Source organism: Danaus plexippus, assembly GCF_018135715.1.
Source record: "Danaus plexippus chromosome 3 unlocalized genomic scaffold, MEX_DaPlex mxdp_34, whole genome shotgun sequence".
NCBI lineage: Eukaryota > Metazoa > Arthropoda > Insecta > Lepidoptera > Nymphalidae > Danaus > Danaus plexippus.
In genome coordinates, this window is record NW_026869846.1 from 1,602,623 (window position 1) to 1,621,720 (window position 19,098).

The 19,098-nt window shown below is 29.2% G+C and overlaps 1 protein-coding gene across 1 annotated transcript in view; it reads left to right on the forward strand.

The window, feature by feature from the left end:
• Nucleotides 1–4,981: 4,981 nt before the first annotated feature.
• LOC116768604 (phosrestin-2-like) overlaps nt 4,982–19,098 on the forward strand; it is a 31,357-nt gene continuing 17,240 nt past the window's right edge. Inside the window, exon 1 of the mRNA XM_032659361.2 lies at nt 4,982–5,149. The gene's annotated coding sequence lies outside the window, so the exon portion shown is untranslated. The remainder of the gene's footprint in view (nt 5,150–19,098) is intronic.

Here is a 19,098-nt window from a genome sequence, read left to right on the forward strand (position 1 = left end):
CCTTGGGAAAGTTATTACTATCGGATTGTATATTCATACATAGCTATAAAATGCGTCAACTTTAATTCGGTTTTAAATCGTAGTTCGACATAAGTTATTGCAGCTCAAATAGGACTAAATGTATAAAATTCTTTATGATTTATATACGTTATGAAGTCATAATTCATTAAGTAATGAAGTGGTGTGTTGTTATTGCTTTCATAAAGATAACTGATGACTCCATTAACTCCTATTTCCAAGTCATAGTTCGCTTATCACGCTCTTTGATTTTAGCTTACAAGACGACCTCGACTCAGTGGACGGTGCCGTCGATGCATAATGATTTAAAACGTTTTCATGAAAAAAATTTAATGATGTTTCTTTTGCTATACGTTTTAGTATTTAAATTAACATCTGGTAATGTAAAAGAAATATACTGAACTAATTTGTTCATAAGTTTTATTCGTAATAGGCGTTTGTTCGATAAACGAAAATGTATAGAGACACGGGGAAAAGAATGCAAACTATTTAACATATTTATAGCTTTTGTCAAAAAATTCCAGAGAGAAAGCGATGAGAAGTAAAAATTATATTGTAAATGTGTTTTATATGTTTTTATAACCCAAACTTAAACTATATATCTATTAGTCCCTGTTTAATAAATTTGTATAGCGCGGAAGTAATAACTATGCTAATTTTGTCACAATAATCCCATGACATCTGGAGCGAAGCCCGCAGAGACGGACAGTATTGCATAACAATTTAATACTGTTATTGAAGGCATAATTAAAACTCAACTTGAAGGTTTTATATTCTGTTCATTAAAAAAGAAATCAACTTATCCGTGCAAAGTTAAGTTATATCGTAACCTGGAACATCTGGGATGTGAAATATTAAAAGAAAATATTACTGGTCCGACCTATCAGGAAGTCACCAATGGCAAGTGAAAGCGAAATAATAAAGAAACCTAAAAAATTAGACCCGGTTGCGGGCTGAAAGAAAATACGAGAGATAAAATTAAATTAACAGTCGAAGGGACAATGATTTACTTAACTCAACCGACAGTTTTATATTAGCTATCTTTCCTTTATTAAGTTATCTCATTTTTTTTATCCAAGAGCTTTAAATGATTTCATTATAAGATCTTAAATGAGACTAATATTTTTCGGATAAACTAGGCGGATTTTTATTATTTAAAAAACTGTTCAGCAACTTTTCTGCAACCGTGATCACATCTCGTCTGCCCGTGACCATGGTTGCTGAAAAGTAACCGAAACGTCGGGATTATGTAGTTTTTTTAAATAATAAAAATCCGCGTAGTTTATCCGAAAAATATTAGTCTCATTTAAATTAATAAAACTCGCGAAAATCTTAGATCTCAATATTATGAGATCTTGTTGAGAAATAACAAATAATTCTGTGTAAGCAGTTTGAATATTGTTTAAAAATGAATTTCAAACGGGTTAAATTGTTTTCGAGTTAGGTGCAAAAATATATACATATGCATGCATTTTGCATATTTCAATCTAATCTAATCGCTTCTTAAAGATACTATAGTGATTAAAATATAATCTGTAAAATATTAATATTTTCAATTTAATAAACGTTATTAGTGTATCATGATTATATGAAAAATGTAAAAGTATTGCCTGCTTTTTATTCTGTACGATATTAAATAAAGGATTTGATATTGTTAGTATATTTTCTTAAAACGTAATCGAGCTAGGAAATAAATCAACAGACATTGTGTTTGTGAGAATAACAAATGAAAAAATCACCAGATAAAAGCAACAAGAGAAACAATGTATGTATAATATATATTTCAGTTACATCCGTTTATTGGAAATCTCAGTTTTGATTTTGAAAAGAAACAGGTTACTGATAGAACTTTCGTGGCGTGATCTTAAACTGTTCAGACGATAATAGAAGAGGATTTAGGTAATAAAATACAACGCTCCGTTATTGTACAGGACCCTCGTCATTTGTATACAAAAGACCTGAATACAATTGACCTCATGGAGATGAAGATTGGGATGCTGCCAGTTTTGCCCTCAAAACGCTTTGATACAACATAACATTGAGAAACATTTTCGATATAATAATAATTTTTTTAATACACAGAAATGTTACTAGTAATTTGACGTTTGAAACATTAGAGGAGTTCCAACGAGCTTCAGTCGTAAACAGGAAGCAGAATGTAGGAAAGTAGTAATCGGACATCCGGTTACCTTTTGCCTTTTTGCGAACCGGGTAAAATTACCTTAATGTATTGTCAAAGGGAATGCAAAGAAGAGTGAGAGTAAAATTCGAAGATTTTTTAAGAAGTATTTTAGAAACAAATTTTTTATATTAAGTTCAAAAGCTTACACTTTTAGTTAGACGACTTATTTTTTGAAAAATAAACCTATATCACTTCATTATTCGTATTAAAAGTGTGAACTTAGATCCATCAAGCTTGAATATATGGGTGAGTTGCATTTTCGTCACCGTAAGCAAGTTTCAAGGTCAGTTGTATTTCAACAACTAGGCCTGTACAATAACTGAAGTAAAGTCATAATTACATAGGATTTTCCTGCGAGTACAATAATTGTGTATTTATTAAAGAATTATTACAATAATAGTATTTATTTGAATACCGAATCAAGATCTCATATAATACACGAACACAGAATGAACAACGATAAAATATGTTGTTTAAATTAAGCAAAGTAATTGCCTTTTAAAAACGCTTCAAAACCTGAAGAGGATGCTAGTTTTATATATAACAGAGCGTTTATTGCGTCGATTGAACTTTTATTTCTGCGTTTGTATAAAAAGCGTTGTAAATATATTGTGAAACATACAAAATAAACCGACTTTCACGATAAACATTTTTATCTCAGGTCTTATGGCAACAGTTTTGTAATAAACCCTTTTCTTTTATAGTGCGGCCTTTACCTAAAGGGTTGTTTTGGTTTTTAGGGTGATTTAAGTTTTTTTTTTAATTGCAATACCTAATTTGGGTTGACTTTCATGGTTTACTAGTTATTTGACGGATGATTTGGGTTCCTACCTGGAATCTAAAACCTATTAGGGGCGACCCTAAATCTATCCTTATCTCGGTAGGGAGTATACAAGGTTTTACTTTCAATCAATTGTTTATTTTTATTATATTTTTCTAAGGGTTAATATTTTCTAAATAATATTTAACTGAGGATTTAATCTATGACTATAATTTAAACACGAAATATTTGTTGTTTTAAAAACAAAAGCCACTCAGATTTTTTTAATGGTTTTTTTTTTTAAATTAATTGCTTGTTTTTCTAAAATTCCTTGTTATATTTATAGGAGTTGTAGTTGCTATAAATACAATTATACGGAGCATAATCCATACTATTTGCCGATTATACAAACATATGACAGGTGAATAAATTGAAAAATCATACAATTTGGGGAAGAGATTAAAAATATAGTTCGCGAGGTAAGTAAAGCCCACACGCTCTTCAAGAATAACAAAGACTGGAAAGTTTCAGTAGCCTGTTGCTTGAGGTCGAGAAACTGGCTTGAGAAATTAGCCTGAGTTAACAACAAATAAAAAATCTCAGCCACTTTAGGTAGAGCCGCAATCTTTCTTACACTGAAGATTCTCAAATATAAGAACTGTCGTATTTGATGAATCTGAAAAATAGATGAGACGAGAGAGAGATGCCATTGGTGTTGAGGAAGACGGATTATTTAAAAGTGACTATTTAATATTAGAAATAGTTTTTATATATATTTAATAATGAAAAAGCTGATGCTTTATATATGTGATAATGGATGGAGCTGAGATGATTACATACCAAATTGAGCCTGTAGATGGAAAACTAGAGAAAAGTTATTGAAAAGTTGGGCGGAATACGTAAAAGGGGTCATTAAAAGGGACGGAAAAGGTAGGGAAATGATATATGCATGGAGTAATTAGTCTTGAATCAGGGCAGAAAAATATAAATCAATTTTATTTCTCTCATTTTTATGATTCAGTTGGACATTTGATTGAAACTGAGTCCCGTATTTGTACCATGAATCCGTTTTCTAATACATCAGACTTAATTATATGTCAATGTTTATTTAATTCAGGATCCGCGATGAAATAAATCAATATGGATATGAATTTCAATGAACTGCGTTTGTGTGAGAAAATTATTTTGGATGTTATATATCGAATAAACATTAATTAATGTGAAACGAAACGCACATTTATTTGAGTCACGTTTTTGTTCGGTTTCATTATATTTTTAATCAAAAAGGCTCAGTGTTTGATTAGGAAATACAGGCAGAACATCTTTATTGAATTGGGATTTACGTCTACAATATGCTTAGAGAACTGTACGCAGGTAGAGTTTTCGGAACATGCTTGTTTCCTTTTCAGGAATTCACGTGAAGTTTGTTTCCTTTTCAGGAATTCACGTGACTATTTAGTATAAATATTTTTGTGATGCGTCTTAACGAATTTGTATCTTTTAAATTAATAACTTTGTTTGTTATGTTGTTTTGCATGATATTTAATTATTCTTTTCTATTAAAACAAAAACTTGATAGACTTTAATTGGCTTCATAGAAAATTGATGGCATACAAGGATAGAAATGTTGGAAACTCCTAAAAAGATGTTTATTGATGATGATGATGATGATTATTTTTGTTTGTATTTATTCCTTATAAATTGACTACTTGATTGATGTACCCGAAAATATTAAGTCAAATGCTGATGAAAAATGTTTTCATTATAAAATCTACCAACTCAAATGTAACAAACTTACACGATCTGTTTCTGTATTAGTGAACATTTTCATTACATTCGCATAATGTTTTAAGGATGAATGTATAGTATCCATAGTAATATTCTTTACCTAAACGCTCCATCATCGAAAGCCCGCATTCTAAATCCCTTTGTTAAGTAAAACTTCTATAAATCAAGCTTACATATAAATATTTATAATTGTTGCATATATAACTTGAGATGTTTCAGTGTAGCTTCGAACGTCGAGGCGAACGCACGTGTACAGCGCGGCCGTAAAATGTGTTGCGTTGAGTGAAGCAGTTGTAACAATAGCACAGCTTTCGTAAGTGTACTTGGTGATCGAGTGATGTGGTTGATTTGAATGTGGTTGTTCTGTGATTGAAGGGGATTGGTGCATTTTTACTGTTACGGTAGGTAATGGTTGTTTGCTGTGGTCCATTATTTCAAAAAAAAAAAATTCGAAAGATTTAAAAAAATCCGTGTAACTTACTGATGAAACAACAGGTGCTCAATCAAAAAATATTGATAGTACAATAAAAGAGATACGATTATTATAAAAAGAAATTAAAAAAAAAACTATTGAGTACAATTCTATGGCTTTTGGAAGAAAAGAATTAATAGACTACGATATTTACAATAATAAAGTATCTTAATTGTGTTGAAATATTATAAATAATTTATTTAGTTATTTTTTAAAGGTGTTTTATATTTGAATTATATTTTTTCAAAGTCTGACATAGCATGATAGTTTATTCAATATGGAAATGTACTGACTATACGCATTTTAAAAACTTTATATCCTATTCCGTTCGTTTCTGCAGTGTGGACGCAACATGTTGATTCATATGTTTTTTAGAGATGCATAATGAAGTTGTACTATTTATAACTTCAATATCCATTGAGAGAAAAATCGGATGTGGTTTTTAGATTCATATAAATTTTTATTCATTCCAAAATACGTAAAAATTGTAGTTATACGGAAATTTTAATATAGTATTTATACAAGAAATATATCGTTCCTTTTCAAAGCTATGGTTACAAAAATTCCAGTAACAATATGTATGGCGATGGTACGGGATTTAATGATTCCTATATTCCAAGAAAATAATAATAGCGAGATTTGAACAACGGAAAAAGGTAGAGGAAGTGAAAAGCAGGCATCCAACAAAAATTAAATTTTCCCTTTAAGCTTGTTTAGGCTAACATCATCTTTAAATTAAGGGAAGGGAATGGAAGGCAGGTTACTACAAATGTGACTCAGTCGGTATTAGACTTATTCACTATTTTAGTGACAAAAAACTCCAATGAGACGGATGAAGCGAATTTATACAAAAAAGTCTCAGAGTTTTACAGTTTGTAATCGTAAAGGTTCGTATATAAAAAGGGTTAATAGCAAAAAAAAAACTGTCAAAAAACGAGTCACCTTTTTGACTTTTTATTATCTAAATGGAAATAAACAAGAAAGAAAGTGCAATATATTTCTACTTGGTTTGGTTTGGTTAAATAAAAACAGTGAATTTATACAGATTGCTTCATTATTCGTAGCGATAGCTATATTTTAGCCAAAAAAATCTTAAAACTACGATCATATAAAGCATCTGGTATAAATGTACACCAAAGAAATTTGTAATTTTGTCTTTCCTCTTTTTGTCTTTTAAAATTTGCAATTTATTAAGCTGTTCGTGTAACAGTCATCCATTTAAAAAAAAAATAATGAACAAGAACGCAGTAAGCTAAACCTTAACCAATAAAGAAGAGTAAAGGAATTTCTTGACCAAGTCACACAATGGACAGTTCATCTGGACTTATATATAAAAAACTACGCTATTAAACTAGGTTAAGAGCGTCTTTACATATTTTATTCATATCCCGATGGTAAAAGCAAATTCAATAACAATGCACTCCTTGAAATAGTGTATGAAATGTTAAGTTCTAGGGTTGCATCATGTAAATTTCTGTTGTGTACTTTGGAAACGTAATTCCATTAACTACATAATTGTTTATTCTATTCGAATTTTAACTGCATTTTTTACTTATTTACAAGTTTATTCATATTTGTAATAGGGTATAAAAAATATATATATTTTGGAAACGTCTTATATTGGGTTGATTCGAAATGTGTTACAGAACAAAGATTATTATAATCAATATTTATTATAGATTTAGTGTTACCATGCTTACAAAAATAATAACTTATAATATATCGTATATTTTGATATACTGTGTTATGTTGAAAATGATTTTTTAAACGGAATAATTGTCATCTAATTTTATATATATATATATATATATATATATATATATATATATATATATATGATTATTCTATGAATCTGAAGCAATAGTGGGTTACGTTAGTAGTTCGCGACTTGGTCTTATATAATCTTAATGAGAATATTTATTTAAAATGTCACTATTTTAGAATTACTTATAAATCTCTATTCATTATTCTTGTTTATCCAAATTATTGCTCTATTAATGATTAATCCAGAAAATCTCGTTTTGTGTATTTTTATAGGCGATGGAGGTCAGACTAAGCTGACATCTTTATTCCTTTCATCTCATAGTTTCTTTATATTGAAAAGTCTATAATCTATAGTCTATAGTCTAAGTCTATAGTCTGAAGGAAAACAGATTTTGATCTACATCTGGTGATGTTGACGGATGCCTATGTTTCTCTGGCGGACGTTCTACTTATCGTTGACTAATACTACGTAAGAGTATGAGTAGGTACGTCACAAAATTTTACTAGTCATAGCTCAATGAGCACATACCGCACAATGGCTGGAATAAGACAATTTTTAACGGATGACAATTTTATAGCCACTTACAAAGATTATGCCAAAGTGGTCGAAGAAATCGGAGCGTATACACTCAGCTATTTTTAGGAGGGGAGCTATTAGAACTGATAAAATATGGTCAACAATTCATACGAAAAAATATTGCTGGTTTGTGTTTTACGGTTTCTTGCGACTATTAAAATGGACATTAAGAAGGGTGATGGGCTTTATAAATGCGATTGAATCAGGCTTTTGAAGGTTAAATGCTATTAAAGGTTTTTCTTGTAAGGTATTTGACGGAATATACTACAAAGGATATCATGAATTGCGTATTGAAAATCAACTGCTAATAAACAGAATGAATGAGTTGGATGTATGAGTGAATTTATGCAAATATTTAAGAGATCTTTTTATATATATTTTTTAAATGTAGATTAAAAACCGGTGACTAGTCAAAGCTAACAATAACTACAAAGATAATTAATCCTGATTGAGAATAATTAAATGTTTATTGAATATTTTTTATGGATATAAATATGAAAGCGCAATTAGGTATATACGTATAATTTGAACCCTAATAACTTTGATACTTTAGTGAAGCGTAATTACGTATATAGTTAATGTTTAAACATGGTATTAATGAGACCATATATTATATATAAAACGTATTTAGATTTTTTTTTTACATAAATGTCTTAAATAGATGTTTATTCTTAAATTTAGCACATCGTATTTAATATATTTGGCTGGACAACGTTAAATATGTTAATTTTCTATCACGCTACTTGGCGATTGTCCAAAAATTGTCTTCACTTCTCTGTGAATCGACATACACTTTGTGACGTTTGACCTTTGAGTAGTTATTTAGTTGGGAAAAAAAAGATCTTCAAATTGATGTCAATGAATCTTAAATGTGTTATGATATGTGTATTATACGTAAGATTATTACATGACATATTCTGGAAACATACAATTATTAAGATGAATCCTTCCACGAACTACTAACCCTGGCTTACATATTGCCAAGACTGCATCATTAATATTAATAGCGTTAGCTACATATTATATAGATTATTATATTTAATATAGAAGGTGTTTTCATAGAAAAAACATTTAAAAACCGCCGGTAGAATTTATTTCGCGTTTAATAAATTCAATCGCATTTGTAATTTTGGTAATAAATATTTATAAGGTAGGTATATATTTTGAGGTTTTTCTCCTTAAAATATTGTCCGTATTCAAATAAATCATAACGAATTCTTTTTCATTGGCCATTTTCGTATAACCTTAACCAATGTATTGCGTACGTATATTTCAATTTAACTTTTTCACATATTTTTTATATCTGTTCCAATTTTTTAAACCATTGCAGTCAGAGGTCTGATAGCAATAATTACGAGTACTGTCTCTGGCTTTCAGTGTGACGTTACTTCATAACAGTATTAAGATATTCATTTTAATTAAAACGTCTGTTTGTTTTGTTAAGATAGCTTTTTTATTATATGGATTGTCAGTGATTTTTTCAGTTTTTACCCGTGTTAAACTTTTTGCTCCGGCTAATATCTGAAATTGGCGGAGTGATTTTTACGGGATGTTTATCCGCAACTAGGCTGATAATGAGTAATTTAGGTTTTTTTACATTTTATTATTTTTATATTAAGTTAATAGAACAACGCGTCTTTTAGGAAAAAATACTCTTTGGCTTCATTTGAAAAACGATTAAGGCTGCAATTTTATTATCTATGTATTGATTCTCGTTAAGGTGATCACCAGAGAGATGGTTGGATGATTGGATGGCTTTAAGTTTGCTACAAAAAGCCCAATAAACAACTAAACGAGCTTTGCTATGTTTTGCAAAATGTAGTTCAGCTATCTCAATTCTCATAATGATATTTATGTATGAAGTGATTTTTGATTGCTAAGCAGAAGATCCCAGTACTTTTATTGTTGCGATCTCATGCGGCGAGACATTAATATATTTAAAATTCTGGACCATATAGTTCAATTAAAGAAATCTAAGTTTATATTGACTTTTGTCAGACAAATAAATTTCATATATTATTTCACATATAATTTTGTACATTATATTATTTTTGAATTATTAAGGAGTATAAAACATTGCTAGGCGGCTAACATAAATATTGTCTTGTTATATTTATGTTTGTGGACACTGGCCACTTGCGGAAATAACAATGACCTCGTTTGAATGGATTGTCTGAAAGAATTTTTACTTTTTCATTGAAGAGGGAAAAGCACGCTACATCAATAATTCTGTTTATTCACGAGTATTTTAGTTTAATATTATAAAATGGCAAATAACAGGGTGCGTACATTATTCGACAGTAAACATCAATTAAGTATCACAAAATACATGACAGTTAATACAAGTGTGTATAAAAATACATCAAACATAAGTTAACTATATATTTTCAAGAAGAAGCCACATTATAATAGTAGTGTTAGGCAAATTTGTCGCAAGAAATTAAAATGTTTGTCATAAATTAAATTAGTTCTCAATATTTTATATAGAAAAAGTCGACTGTGTCAAAGACTGAGCATATTGTAATAAACAAGCTGAATGAAAATGACTCATTCCTAAATTTAATAACGCAAGGAGCTTTGTAATCGTTAGCTTCAAAGTAAAGTGTAATGATATTGAGAGTTATGAACGTATTTCTATAGTAAACTTGTATAGCATTTAGTGTGTACATGTATCTGTTGTAGAACAAACCACATTTCAAGTATTTTTATTCATTGGTAATATGTATAAATAATTTAAAAATATATAAATAAGACAATTAAGATATATCCGTAAGAGAATTTATTGCAATTTATTTCTCAACGGCATTATATGTTAAACCTTTGCTTTTGTAATACTCAACAAGACTTGACATTTGAAAAGTGAGCTATTTAACTTCAGTCTAATTACGAGATTGTAAGACGAAACACAAGTTAGTTTTAATTGTTGTTTTATTTAAAATTGTTTCAATTCGTGAATGCTGGCTGTTTTAATAGGGTTTATATGACGATTAATATATATTTCACTGTATTTGTGCTGCACTTAATGCGATCTAGAAAAGTAAGCGAATCGTCGGGAGTATCTAGTTCAAAATAAAAAACGGGTAGTAATCCGAAAATATTGGGTTTATTTAATTGTGATGCACTGTTTGTGTAACTATTTACGTATATATTATATTCTACACATATAAAATAAAACGGTAGTATGTATATAAAACAAAATAAATCAAAATCTGGGGAAGATGAAGATATCTGGATCCCGAAAAATGCATATTCAATGTGTTCCTAAGTCGTACATCCCCTTTATATAATAACAATGTTGTTTTACTTCAAACTTATCTTAGAAACTACTGAACATAGTATGAGGTTGTGGCAATTAAAGTTAACTTTGTTTGGTTCGATACACTCAAGTTATATATGATGTAAATAACTTTATTTATACAATATTTAGCTTAAATAGAGACTTTTAAGTTGTAACTCAGACCATTTCTACGTAAGCTTTACAACATATACTATTTAAATAAAATGATAGAGAGCTGTAATATCGAGCTAAACATGAGAAAATGACTGGATATATTACAGGAAAATTTTCTTAATTCAATTTCTTAATAAATTGTTTAGTAAAAAAATCGTTATCATCATTTGATTTTAAGTGATTTAAATTTTAAGATACTTTTTTATATGATACTTTTGAATCATGTACTTTATGTATATATGTAACTCTCGCATATACCGATTTTTTTTTCAAATAATTAACAACGCGGACGCAGTCACGGATATTATGTATTAAGAAGCAAATGACTTAATCAAACAGAAGCTATCACAGTTAACCTATACGCTTACCAATGGTTTCATAGTAAATGTTAAAAGAATCGAAACAATGTCGCGATAATTTTCCCGTTGTTTTGACATAAATAAACTATTTTGTTCTCCATACAAATTGTACTATTGAAAATCTAATATTGCGTTAGTGGAACCAGATCAATTTAATTTAAAATATCTCAAAAGCAATACCAAAGTAAATTTCGATTGAAGTGGCTGGTTAATAATTTACCTCTGTGTAAGCTTTTCGGTCAACCAGTTTGAATTGGACCTTCATTGATCGTTGAACTACCTTTGACGCTGGATAAACGTTAGATATTTTAAATTAAATAGCAATACAATTATCAAGCATCGGTGCGATGCTACGCGGTTTTGTGTTGTCGTCAACTGATAAACAAATTACTATTTATATAAGTATGTTGCCAGTTTTTAACATGAGTATTTCCAACACGTTGGATGAAATTTTAATTTTGTGTATATCGTGATTTTAATTGTCTGAATTTTATTAAAATAAAACTTATATTTTTCGAATTATATTATTTAAAAAAAACTACATACACCCGACGTTTCGGTTACTTCTCAGCAACCGTGATCACGGGCAGACCTCTAGTCTGCCATCAGACATCAGTAAATCCGAAAAAAAAATTGTTTTATTTAAATGAATACTCGCGAAAGTCTTAGATATCATTAAATTTTATTATTTTCATAAAAATATCAATTCAATACACTGATTAATAACCGACAAAAACGTTTTTTTTGTATCGTGATTGAATCATGCCATATCGAGTATTAAATAATATTATGTTTATAAAACTATGACCCTTTAGTTGTATACAAATATCCCTACATGGGACTTTTTATGAAGTATCAACTTAAGCAATAGTACATTAAACTGTAGTGTTCTTAAATTTAATTATATACTTTTGAACACACACGCGCACACAAATATGCATATTTAGCAACGCTACCGAAGAGCACTTATGAATGGGTTGGCCTTCAAAACTTTTTTATATAAGATTCTCACTCGTAAAAAAAATATATCAGATACAACTGAGCTATTTGCTGGGACGTACTTCATATCTTTAACATTATTATTTTATAACTTTAAACTCTATTTTCGCTAACATTTCTATGTCTTACAAAATCAAAATCATTTTATATCAGAAAATATGACGCATTAAAAATTACGTCATTTCACCCGTCACCTCATACAAAATATATTATCATCGACATTTACTACATAAATATACTTGATAAAATAAAAATTTGTTAATCATGAATGTTCAAACGAATATTATGTTCACTTAGTTTATATTGAAATACAATTAGCGGGCGTAATATCGGATAGTTTAGTAATTCATAAGCCGTTTATGCTCGCATATTAAAGGCCGAATCATGATTGATCGTGCACTAAAAATATTAAAACCCTTAATGGATTATACGTGTTTTATTAACGTGAGCGTGATATATGTATTGTCTATGTGTAAATCACACGCACGTTTCGTATAATATTCATTTTTTAAAAACATTTACGTAGAAGTTAATTATGTGTGTTCGTTTATTGTATGCATTGCCGTCGTCATCAGACTAGGAGATTATCTAGTGCTGGAATTTGTTCTCTTGTTTATCAAGAAGCCTGGTTTTGTGCTCTCTAAATCCAACGAGATCTCGCCGTACTGACTATGTCGTCGGTTCAAATAATGAGCGGTCTAAGTGAGCGGCATTTGCAAGTAGCGTGCCCAGTCCATTGTTGTTGAAGTTTAAATTAACTAAATTTGAGAGCTATGTGTGTTAGTTTACCTCTTCGTATCTCCTAATCGACTTTATGTGTAATTAATCCTTAATTGTTGTTGTTTCACTAAAAACGTAATTAGAACAAAATTAAGATCAACACGATAGGATATGCGTTATCTCATTCGTCTTATCTCTCTGATAATTATATCACCACTTAACCAATTATTGATTTTTTTATAAAATTGTTTATTGAATTGTTGCGATATATAATGTTACAGCTACGCAAATATGTTAAGGGATTACGGATGCAGTTTTGTGTAATTGTATAGATTGTTTGAGTTTATCTTTTAAAATTTAGAATGTTGGAAAGTATAAAAAAATATAATTTTGCATTCAGTACATTATATTTATATGTGTGTATAATAAAGATAATAAGTATGAATAAGAAACTATTCACTCAAAGTTAAACAAGACTCTTATGATTTTTTTTGGTATGTCATAAGTATAAAATGATAAAGGATTTCTCAAAATATGTTAAGATAACACAGAAATTTGCCAGTTGGGTTCGAACCACGACCTTCGTTTTTCAGGCTGTTTTAAGTTTTTGGACAGTTTCATTATTAATCGCGGATTATTACAAAACTGTCATTGAAACTGATTCTTTTGGACCAAATTTAAACTCGAAACTATTTGGGAGATCAGGTCTTAAAAACATTTATATGCATATAATGGATTACAGAATATCTTCGTTTGTTGAAGGCTGTATATAGTTCATTAAAATTTTGGCATTTAAATAGTAAGTATCTATGATAGTTAATTATATGTACGGTTTTAATAAGCCATCACATATATTTACATCTTTTATGGACTAAGCTGTCTGAGCTGTTGCTTGTGGAGCATAAATGTTAAATTATAACATTATATTGGTTTAGTAAAATATATAATTTGCTTTTATGATAACACCCGTACTTTAATATATTTGCAAAGTATTATGTTATTTGTCTTGTGATAAAGTTGAAATGAATTTCTTAAGCACAAATCCCTGACTCTCGCACTGACGAGATATTTGTATAAATTTACATAAAATGTTATTCAAATTTACTGAAATAAAAAATGTAATGAAATAAGTCTCTCGCAGAAACAATTAAAGTCTTATAGAGGAGCATTTTATTTCAAAAGAGACGTGACCCGGGATGTATTGAATTTTATATTCACAGAAAAAATGTATCTAAGATTCGAGAGATATTAAAACTTGCTCTGATTTAATAGAAGCTTTATATATATAAATTCCCTATGTTTATAGTACGACTTAATTTTATCGTTTTATAGTATAAAGTATAAGTTATTTTTCAACGTTGTTTTAGTCTAAAATTATTATACGATGATAATGTATCTAAAGCGTTAATAATTTTGACAGTTTCAGTTTCTCGCAATATTTCAAACACAATGAAATCGAATAGAAGAAATCCATCTTAGAATTAATTCTAACTCTATATAAAATTAGTCTTAGTTTGAAATTTTTTATACAGTATATATCTCCTATGTTTGCATTTAATTGAATTTGTGTTGTTTTAGATCTACCAACACATCTAGTTCCTAATTGTGACTTCAGTCCAGACTGTTAAATTTTATTTCATTCAGAAGTCAATCCCGGATCGTGTCTGTTCCATTCTACACGACACTGGCAGAATATACTGTGCACTCTTTGCACGGATGCAGGCCATATTATAAAAAAAAAATCCATCTAATAATTTTTGAATAGTGATAGGACGTTGATAGCGCTATTTGCACACTTTTTTATTACTATTTAAGTTTCAAATAATTTAAATACAAGTGTTTTTATATATTTGATTATAATACTACTGGCGTCTTGGTCATATTTTTGACAGATATTTTTTGTGAAGAGTTTTCTAAAATTTCACCACCTAGTATTTAGTGGAAATGATAACAGAAAATGAATACTTTTACTTCATTGCCAGTCAGGTTATTCGCTGTGGCCCGGCAGCTTGTAAGTTGTGTGTTGCTGATATGTAGGTATTCAAACAATGAAGTATTTGAAATGAAAATTAATGAGCACCTGGATACCATTGAGTGTGAAATGGATATGGCAAAAAATACTTGAAACAAATGAGGCTTTTTGGTATATACGTTATTGAAATTCTCCTTTACAAAGCTCTAAATTACAGCTATGAACGATCATGTTCATGGCATCAATGTTGTTTTGTCTAGAAGCATTGTACTCTTTGAGATATAGTCTAATGAAAACGAGCTAGAAGAACTGGGGACTAAGCTCTTCCGGCCTTTTCACTCATTGAACAAAGCGTTTATTATAGCCAACCACTTCATATCGATTTTTTGTGAATGGGTCACACGCCACTGAAGGCGGCATACGTTAGAGGTAAGCTCACGTGTTAGTAAAACTGAATTTAGTTCCACTCAATACGTTACCTGAAATGCACGTGTAACTGGAATAATAAAGATATCATTGGCACTAACAACGTTGATGTTACAAAAAAAAAAGAAAAGAAGCTGGTAATATGAAGTTTAATTTATGATGACCATACATATAATAAAAATAATAATGTTAGTATTTTCATTGCCGAATATCATTTCCTGTTCTTCTTTTTTTCATTACTGAAAAGAGATCCATAGTTTTCGTTCCATTTACCTAAAAAAAATATATGTATAATGTGTCAGACTTCTGACATTTATTTAAAAAATAAAAAAATAGATACATTCGGCTTTAATCCTATTTGAAACTTATCAACAATTTTCTCTGTCAAAAAAAGTGATTGGATTTAAGCAATACATCAAACCTTAAACAGATAAATCAAGCGTAAGAATAATAAAATTGTCCAAACTTGTCAAACGTTTGTGTGATATATTCTATAAATAATTAATTACGAACATGATTAATTTGGTATTAATTCTACGCCAGGATATCTGAACTTATGACATCAAGAGGTTATGGCGAGGGACCACTCGAGTTATGCTTGCATCACCAGACTAATTTAATATGACAACGAGACTAGATTCGCTGTAGGATGTATTGTTTTTAGGTGTCATCTTATATTGGTCAACGATGTGACTTAATTTAACATGAATAACTTAATCTACCTTCATCATAAATGTTAATATTATTACTTTATGTATTTATAATTCCCAGAAAAGAAAAACGACACGACATTCATTGTACAGCCGTAACTGAAAACAGGGAAAATTTCATTAACTTTCTCAGTATAATTTTATTTCAGCCATCAAATTGAGAAGATTTTCATTAAAACTAACAAGATTATATAAATTAGAGGTGTATATAATGAAACTATTTAGATAAAGTGAAAAAAAAATCTATATTTTTGAAATTTAATGTCATTGTGAGGTAACTTATTTGTATAAAAAATACTGAAATGTATGCAAGACCACGTCGTGGCCTATTACTACAAATCAGGATTTATCATTGTGCTTGTGACATTTTAATAAGAATTAAAATTTAATTGTGAACAAGATAACAAAAGTAAATTAATATTTGATAAATATTTTACTGTTTATTTATAACAAAGTTAACTTATAACATTTTAAGTAACATTGCGAAGTAAAAGGTAAAATATTACATACGTTTTTATACCAAACACGCCCATCTGTAATGAAGGCGGAAATTAAAATGTCAAGCCGGATAACCTCTCCAAACATGACGCATATCGTCTTGGATGAGGGTTTAAATTAAAAGGAAAATTAAAATTAAATATACAATAACTAATTAAAATATTCGTTTGCAAATTTAAACACGCTCTAACAAATTCAAACCTGAGTATTTCATATGTATTTATAGCATTAATATTTCGATTATAGTCGAAGGTTAGTTTCTAGAATAATGTCACATTCGCAATGAGCGCGCCTTGCATATAAAGTACAATTTATTTGCACTACTGTCCGTCTTGGAGGCTAACGACGAGATGATTATATAAAAGTCTTAATGAGGAATTCTATTTGTGTATAGAATCGAAAATATTAATATTGATTTTATCTTACGGTCGAGATTTTGTGATACGTTGGATTTAAATATATTTTTTTTTCACTATAGACATGAAGTATTCTTTGTATAATAAACGAATAATTAAATTGTTTTATAGAGCAATACGTTTAACCTAAAATCCCGATTTTCGAGTACTTCTTCGTCAACAATCGCTTTTACCATATGTAGAAATATTTAAGGTCCATGATAGTTTATTACTTTCTTTAGTAATATTTTTTTAATTTTTTTTAATGAATTCATTATTTAATTTGAAATAATTCTCTCTGAAGGACGCAGGTGTAACAATGAAAAATTACTCATCCCATATCTACGAACTCACAAACAATAGAATTTAAATAATATTATATGTAAATATAGTTACATGTTAGTAATTACCCCTTTCATACTAATATGGCTACGTATGAAACTCGTGGAAATTTACAATTAATTTTGTATCTGAAATCTTTTTAGGTAAACACGACTGAACACATTTTGGTTAAATTGATTGCCTGCTTGACTTCTATCAAGTGTGTATTTTGAGACCGATTTGGCTGCTATCAAATATAAATAAATTAAGAATAATATACTGTTTCATAATGAAAATAAAATTTGTGTTCGTTGGCTCTGCACACTACGTTTTTACGATCTTAGAATGGTTCTGTGTGTTCCAAAATAAAGGTAGTGTATTCCATTAATATAAAAAACATTGACATTATTTGTATTATATATTACAATTGTTCCCGCTCGTGAAGAACATAAGTGTAGCTCAGAACAAAGAAACAAAGCTCACAAGGATATATTTATACATAGCAAATGGCTATGACGAGCTGAGGTTTAAGAATATCAAAGATTAAGTTAGATTTTTAAAAAGAAATTGTAAATATGTATCGCATGAAAGTAAATTAAAGGTTTAATAAATAAAATCTAAGGGCCCAAGTCGATCTCTTTATTGGATTTGTCTATACTTTTGTTGGCATTTAAATAAACTTGTTCAACGAAACATTAACTGTTGATATCATCATCATCATCAGCCTATAGGAGCCCACTGCTGAGCAAAGGCCTCTTCTCACATGGAGAAGGTTAGAGCATTAATCGCCACGCTTGCTCAAGACGGATTGGCGATTTCAATCTTATAATTTGAAATTATAAGACCAGGTTTCCTCACGATGTTTTCCTTCACCGTCCGTCAGTGGTGTCTAAATACAAAACTGTTGATATAAAAAATATTATTTTAAATTTATTATTTAGGTAGATCAATAAATATGATTAGCGAGAATATTCGAAAAGCAATTTCATTTTAAAATGTTTAGTCGCAAAAAACCTCGGTATCATTACAGTTTATTAAGAGAAATATTTTGTACATATTACTATTATAACTATATTTTATTGAATTATTTTCAAATTCATTATGTGGCTAAGGTGTATTGGGAATTTGGTAAAAACAGCAATGACTGCGAAGGTCGTGGTTGTTTGAATTCTATAGTGTGAGTGATTATAAAATATATATTTTTATTGAACGGTCGACGTGTTTACAATTGAGATTATTTTTGGCGTGATTTTTTTTAAATATTTCATCTCTTTGTCGAACGGATATGTATAGGAATATATATTGGTTTATATTAAATGAATGTTACATAAATAAAGACATTCCACTTAAGATAAAAATATATTTATAAAAATTACTTATACACTGCATATACAGAATATTTTTATAGAATTTATCGTTGAGAGAATTATGAGTACTAGCCCCTTCAATGAGTTTCAACCACCTGAAACTGTAGCTATTGAAAGAAAAGTTTGAGAAATGAATAGAATTTACCAAACTGCTGTTATTTTATTTCTGAAATAACGTATAGTATGCTAAAACTATACTTGCAAAGGTATTATGATAAGTAAAAGAATATTATAGTAATTTAAGCTAGAATTTCTTTTGCTACATCGTTTGAAAAAACTAACTCTAGATTCTAACTAAACTTTCGCGATTTCTTTTATT